Source organism: Sciurus vulgaris (genome assembly GCF_902686455.1).
Source record: "Sciurus vulgaris genome assembly, chromosome: 11".
Taxonomy (NCBI): domain Eukaryota; kingdom Metazoa; phylum Chordata; class Mammalia; order Rodentia; family Sciuridae; genus Sciurus; species Sciurus vulgaris.
The window spans coordinates 64,071,330-64,078,508 of record NC_136472.1 but is presented as its reverse complement, the minus strand read 5'-3'; positions in this window follow the sequence as shown (position 1 = coordinate 64,078,508).

Sequence of the window (7,179 nt, the reverse complement as noted above, 5' to 3'; positions counted from 1 at the left end):
CTAAAAACTTACAACTCTGGCAGTTTCTCTTGATAGTTATCAGGCATTTTTGTCTAAGAATCTTTTTTGTTACCTCCAGTTTTACTTATTTTGGGGGCTAACACAAGTGTACAACTCAAGTTACATTAAAATAAACTATTTTGTTTTTAAAATGTCCAGGAATGATTGTATTTTGGTTTTAACTGTTTTGCTATGTGTTTAAGATCAAGCTGGTCAAACTGACCTCATTCCTATCTGTTAAGAGTCAGCTGAGGGGTCACTCGAGGGGAACTTGAGAGCAGCTTCTTAGCTTCTTTAGTGCCATTCACTAGGTAGGGTCTCCTTGATGATGTGGCTTCCTTTGGAGGCATTAGGGATGTCTCCCTTTTCCAAGGATTCTCCTCTGCAGCAGGTACACTGATTGGTTTTTATCCTCTAGTGGTCTCATCTATTTCCCTGATTGGGAGGTCGTGTGGCCCAGAGTTACAAAGCTCCTTAGAGAAGTTCTCTTATTCCCTGAGTTCAGGCTGATTCTGAAGGCAAGAGCCAAATATTGATTTTCTTGGCCCCCTTTATTTTAATTTCAGTCTTTTAAGTCTTGATCTTAAACATTCAGCAAGTCAGTCTCACCAGTCATACAGTAAGAGTACTGGGCTTTAACTTTAATGTTTATGACTTACAGTCATTTACCCATTTTTATTAATTGGGGTCTATATTATCTGTCCTATAGGTGATAGCTTATTATCTCAAATTAATTTAGATTGTCCTTGAAGCAGTACCTCTACAAAACATTAATTAGGCAACAGTTATAGAGTTTACAAGGAAAATACAAAATGGAATTAATAGTAAAGACATATTTAGTTGTGTAATAACTATCTTAAATTTTGGCTGATCTATATATTATATCCCCTATTTGAGATCACAGTAATTTTATAACAAAAAAAAATATTTTGAATATAACTTTAAATGAGCTGAAATCTGGCTTAATTTGGAGCCACTGTAACATGTAGTAAGGTGGGAGGCAGAGCCTTATCTCAGGTAAGGTGGGACTTTTCATAAATCTTAGGTAAAGTGATCTAGTTCTGAAGCTTATCTTTGTCTTCTTTTTAAATATCATTTTATAAAGTTCACATATATTGTTTTCTAAGTCTATATGAATGTTAGTTAACACAATATGATATTACATCTAAAACATGAATCAAAGAAAGCTGAGAGAGCTTTTAATTTTTGTGTAGTGAAGTGGCAAAATGTTTTCCTGTTTCATGATATTAACCTTTAAATAGATCAGACTCTCATTATCTTTTAGGAATACGTTTACATTTTTATCCCAGTGTAGAAAGTAACAAAAGGTTCAGGTCCAGTTACAGAACATTAAATGATATAAATAAATCCCCAATAAAATATAGGTTTAAAATTACCATTACAACTTTAGGCTGGAGAACATCACCAACTTGAAAATGTTCTTTTAAACCTTTTACTTAGAAGCCTTGTATATCTGGAAGATATGAACACATTTAATATATAAAGAAGAGTAATAGCATTATAAATACATTGATATTTTTATATTAACAAGGTTTAGCTTTTAAAGAAAATTTAGACTTTGTAATATAATTCAATACTCTAAAATGACAACTGCTGTTTAACCAGAGTTGTACAAACCCCAATTTTTAAGACTAGTTGTTCTAGAGATAATACTTCACAGACATGATGTTAAGAGTAAATTAATATTTAAGAATTATTTGTCATTTTACATATAGACTGAACTTTGGTTTATATTAGTGCATTAATATTTGACCTTAGGGAAAAACCTTGAATAGTTTTAACTGTTGTTTACTTATATACACATAACCTTTTAAATTTACCCTTATTTTGCACTTTTTTAATCTCTTAATTAAACCCTCTTGCTGATTATTTAGATGTATTACAGCTGTATTTTATCATATGAAGACTTTTTTTTTACCTAGGAACATTTTTTATTATATATATTTTTATATTTAGACCTTTTAATTTTTTTAAATCTCTTGATCTCCTTTTTTTAAATTATATTCTAAAACAATCCTTGTAAATTCTGAATTTAGATTAATTACTCCATTTTAATGAGATGAAATACTTTGTTATTATACAACTCTATTTAAATATAGTGAAACTTTGGACCCTTTATATAGAATGATACCTGTTTAAAACTTTTACTAACCTTGTTTTCAGTGATAACATAAAGTAATTTTAAACCCTCTTTTTATTTACCAATTTATGAAAACACCAAAAATGTTTTAAGTATGTTACCCTGTGGAATTTAAGGAGTTTAAGAGTACTTGATGTTATATTTAGCAGTTAGCATTTTAATTCTCTAAACCAATCAGATGTCTCTAACAAACACATCCATGATCAATCCCATATATGTTAATCTAATTTAGTGATTTTTTAAAACCAAGATATCAGAGAAGTGTATTGGGCAGCATAAGTCACTTCTTCCTTGTTGAAGAAAATCTAGAAACAATGGATATTAGACATTATATAAGATTAGCATTTTATTATTTTTGACCACCTAGAAACAAAACTGCGTTAGTAACTTGAAAGCCATACTTTTGTTTACCCAATTTAAAAGCCTTTTAAATTATATGAATCAAGTTATTTGGATCCATTTTTTTTTAATTTATGAGCTCATGTTTCAATTTTTGTACCAAACATATGTAGACATGATAATACACAAGTGTACATATACATAAACAAACAAAGGTCTTGCAGCTTATTTTTTAAAACCTATTAGATTGAGAGCTAACCTTTGTAAATAGCATTATAATTACATGGATGAATGAAACAGAGTGTTAAGAAAACTTTATAGTTGAAATAAAATAGGTCTGATCAAAAATTAACCTAGGTGCACCAGATCGAAATTATGAACTCATAAAACAGAATTTTAAAAGTTCTTTTGGCCTCCACCCTGATGTGATCCTGCTCATCAGAAATGAAAAGAATTAAGAGAATATAGACAAAGTTTTATGACCTATCCCTCCCTGAAGGAGTATCCCAAAGAGACAGCAAGGGAGCCTGCTTCCATTGGTTCCTTTGAGAGAGCCCCCTCAGGTCAGGGTCTTGTTCTAAACTGGTTTTTCTGGTCTCTTGGATAGCAGCCATCAAAATTTTAACCTGGTATTTTGGTGGACCTACTCCAGTAATGGGAGTTCCTGTTGACAGCAGTTCACATTTTTTTTAAATGTTGTGGATTTTTATACCTTTATTTTATTTACTTATTATTATGTGGTGCTGAAAATCGAACCCAGTGCCTCATGTGTGCTAGGCAAGCACTCAACCACTGAGCTAGAACCTAGCCCCAGCGGCAATTTTACATTTTAATGTAAGCTTTAGTGAACGTGGTTAAAAACCTTTTTAACCATTTTTTTCCCCAAAATTTGACTACAAAACATAACATTTGATCAGGATATTCAGGCTGCCCAAATACAACTTGGTAGTCCCCTGAGGGGGCCATCCGTCCTCAAAGTTGGCCATTCTCTCTCATGGAATTTAGAGAGAGAAGAGATGTCACAGCAGGTCCTCTCATCAGTGGCCCTTCTCTGGAATTCCTGGAAATTGATCAATATGCATTGAAGAGGTTGCATGAGAAACACGAGGAAGATTGACCCATGTTCACTCTCAAGGACAACAAAAGCAAAAAGACAATGACAAGTGACCACTCCTGATTGCTGGCCTGAGGGCCTTGCCAGTCCTGGACTTGGGAAGTAATGCTGTGTTCAGCCTTCCTCAGAGTCCCCAGATACTGACCCGCCAGAAACAGACTTACTGGCCCCCCAGGGGCATAGAAACAGGTGACTCTGGGAGAATTTAGTTCAGTCCTGAGGCAGGGCTCCACAGACCGTGTAGCCTGGGGCTGAGTAACCTCTCAGAGGCCCTCCCCTAGGAGCCACGCTTGGGCCCTCTCCCCTCCACAGGAATTTCCAGGTCAGTGGTGAGTGGTGGTTACCCACCAGGCAGTGAGGATCTCAGGGCTTCCACATGTGGGGCGCAACTTAAGAGCAGACTGATGACCACTGAGAAGTACAAATTTGAGTCTTTATTAAGCCAGCCAGCTGACTGTCTCACACAATGCCCCAAACAATGGTTTTTGGGAGAACAACCCCGACCACAGGGTTGCAGGGGGTTTTATACTATAAATCAGTACATCAGTCATTAAGTGTCTGTTGCTATGATTTAAAATTACAAACTAACATGGGATCTGAAATCATTAGCAGAGGGGAAAGTGGGTCAAAATGACCTTACTTAGGTACAAACTAAAGAAGGGTTACTAACATCTAGACAATCACTGTTGATATCATTGTTAACATGGTACATTGTTTAGGAAACTAGGACTCAAAAAGAGAACAATTTTTCATTATACAAAAATTGCCATTTCGTCATTTTGTATTGCCAGACAAGTCTGCTAAGCAACCGTTGATGGGTACAGAGGCAGGGCGTTCCCATAGGAGAAGCATTTCCTACATAACATGAAGTCTCAAGGTAAAATGGAATCCGTTTAGTCATTGCCCATATAGCCTGGCCTATAACTTTTCCATGGAGTCAAACATGTTAACTCATCACACTCACCACTCCTCCATTTCTCATTCTCTTCCCTTCAGAAGTTGTTCAACATCAGTTACCCTGTGTCCATGAACTTGATTCTAACAGTTGCTGTGATGGAGAACAGTAGCTTCATATGCATAAATAGTGTATTCCTGTACCTTCCTTAGTGGACTCTGATTTATAGCAGATCACAAGAATGGGAATCCTTATCCAATGGGTGAGCTGACACAGTGATCCCATAGAACTATGACCTCATGGACATCTTGACAAGTGTGAGCAAGGCTCTGTTGGTGTCCCCAAACACTAGGACTTTGCTTCTCATGGACCAGGAGAATCCTGGGAAACCAGTACAGAGGAATCTCTAGCAAGGAGCAGAAAGCTATAAATCTTGTGAAGAACATGGTGCAGAGTTCTGTGGCCCCTTGAGGGGAAGCAAGTGTGGGGTCTTACTGGATTCTTGCTCTGGCCCAGAATGATTGAACAGGTAAGTTGAGTCTTCCCTGCCCTGAGACAGAGGAATAGGAGACGGGAGCTGCTGCAGGACGTTGATATTTTGCTTGATTCTCCCCTCTCCCATCCTAGATAGAGAGACCATTTATTTCCACTTCCAATACCTACAGAACCGTCAACAACAGGCAGCACCAACAAGCCTCACTCAGTCCTCCTTGGAGTATCAAGGAATCAGTTTCTTGACTAAAAATTTATTTGACACAGTGACTTGACATCAGGTCTGCACATATCTGATGAAGAAATCAGCATTTCTCTCACTAGCTATTATTAGATTTTCTAGGAGTGTTTAACCAGGCCCCAAGTTGTTTAGAATAGGAATTCAGTTGCTTGCAACTGCCTTGCTTCTCCTTGTAATTTTGTAGGAATCCATGCACATTCTGTAACACAAGTTCTTACAGGGCTAACAAAAGTCCAGTTGCGCCCCCCTCCCGCACCTTTCCCCAGTGATCTCTCAAGAAGCAGTGAATTCTATCTCCTATGGCAATGAATTGAATCTGTCACATGATGGTTAGTCCAATCTATCTTGGTCTGTAAATCTTGAGATAGTATTTTTTTTTTCCTCGTTAGGATCTCCTAGCTCTGTACTTAGCCATTTTGTTCCAAGATGATAGTTTATCATGGTCACTCTGTTCCATGGTATCATTGGTCCTGTCCACCATAATGAGCTACCCCTCCCAAAAGAAGCATCATTATATGGCTGAGTCTTTCTCAGTTATAACCACTAGAGGGAATCCTTATATCACATAAAAGCCTCTGGTTACCACTTTCTCATTCTCTTGCCTGAGCAGTTTTTTAAGGGCCTGCCCACAAAAAAGTATCTTCACTTTTGGATATGCTGGAACAGTGCAAAACAAGTGACCAAAACTTCTGGAGATGTTTCCCTTGCCCACCTCTGAGCCACAGAGTAATGAAGTCAAAGTATCTTCCTCTATCCCCACCCAAAAATCATTCTAAACAAGCATGTATTCTATTTCAAAACTTGGTTTGCAAACTATTAAGTTTAAGTCTCCTAGAGTCCACTCCCCTTCCCATCTGATTGAAATCTATAAGGTCCTCTATAAAAACCTGAGGCTGCAACTCCCCAAGAGCAACCTTGGCCTAAGATCTGACTATCAAAATGAGGTTTCTGGGGCTTTCCATTCAGGAAAAGGATGGTGTAGAGTAAGTGGGCCTTACATGGCCCTGGGGCCATTATAAAAGAATTTGGCCTTTTCATGTGGTACTAGAGTTTGAGGCAAGTAATTGAGAACCTCTTACCAAATTCTGGTGATTGGCGAAGTGAGGTACAAGGTAGGATCAGGTCCAGCAGTCCCAGTAAAACTGTATAATTGATTGGGGGAGCAAGAGACGGACTGAAGTAAGGTTAACTAAGAATAGAAGTCCAGGACTAAATATAAATTTGACTCTGGGAACACACTTAATTTGGGTCCCCTGAAAGCAGCGCATGTGACAAGGACTAGGGGCAGAGTGTATGTGCAAGGTGATCTACATTCGATTCCTCTTGCCACCATAACAAGTATCACAAACTCGATGGCTTAATACAGAAATTTTCTTTCTCATAGTTCTGGAGACTTGCAATCTGAAATGTAAGTGTTCATAAAGCTCTGTTGCCTCCAAGGCCTTCTGGAAGAAGATCCTTAACTACCCCTTCCAGTTTCTGGTAGCCTCAGGCATTCCCTGGCCTGTAGCTGTAGAACTTGTACCTCAGTCTCTATCATCAAATGGTGTTCTCCTTGCGTGTCTGTGTGCCAATGTCCTCCTCGTAAGATCTCTAGTCATACTCTATTAGAGTCCATCCTAATGGTCCATCTTAATGTGGTTGCATCTGCAAAGATCCTTTTTCCAAATTGGGTCACATTCACAGTTATCAAGGGGTTAGGATTTCAACATCTTTTGGGGAGACACAATTGAACCATAATATGATCCAAAAAGCAAAAGTGAATGGAGACAAGGGCAAGAAAAACCTAATACAACCTAAAGTGTTAAGCTATTACTTCTACTGCAACAGGGACTCAGTCCCACTGAGGAACCTCCAAGGAGCCATGTGAAATACCCTTCAGAATTCTCCCACTGAAGTTCTGGAAGGCATTTAGCCAGTCACTCACTGGTTGAAGA